Below are 515 nucleotides of genomic sequence, written 5' to 3' on the forward strand. Positions count from 1 at the left end.
TAAACCTCTGCTTTTAGAGTTCTGTCTGACAGAGTAGAAAAACAGGTCATGTTTAGAAAGGTCACAATTTTCCCCAATTGTTAAACCTCTGCTTCTAGAGTTCTGTCTGACAGGGTAGAAAATCAGGTTATGTTTAGAAAAGTCACAATTTTCCCCGTTTGTTAAACCTCTGCTTCTAGAGTTCTGTCTGACAGGGTAGAAAAACAGGTTATGTTTAGAAAGGTCACAATTTTCCCCGTTTGTTAAACCTCTGCTTCTAGAGTTCTGTCTGACAGGGTAGAAAAACAGGTCATGTTTAGAAAGGTCACAATTTTCCCCAATTGTTAAACCTCTGCTTCTAGAGTTCTGTCTGACAGGGTAGAAAAACAGGTCATGTTTAGAAAGGTCACAATTTTCCCGTTTGTTAAACCTCTGCTTCTAGAGTTCTGTCTGACAGGGTAGAAAAACAGGTCATGTTTAGAAAGGTCACAATTTTCCCCAATTGTTAAACCTCTGCTTCTAGAGTTCTGTCTGAC

At 39.2% G+C, this 515-nt stretch overlaps 1 protein-coding gene across 1 annotated transcript in view; it reads right to left on the reverse strand.

The window, feature by feature from the left end:
* LOC109470860 overlaps positions 1 to 515 on the reverse strand; it is a 9,159-nt gene that overhangs the window by 5,381 nt on the left and 3,263 nt on the right. The gene's annotated exons all lie outside the window — the stretch shown is intronic.

The sequence above is a fragment of the Branchiostoma belcheri genome, unplaced genomic scaffold, assembly GCF_001625305.1.
Source record: "Branchiostoma belcheri isolate BF01 breed outbred unplaced genomic scaffold, Haploidv18h27 scaffold237, whole genome shotgun sequence".
Classification (NCBI taxonomy): domain Eukaryota; kingdom Metazoa; phylum Chordata; class Leptocardii; order Amphioxiformes; family Branchiostomatidae; genus Branchiostoma; species Branchiostoma belcheri.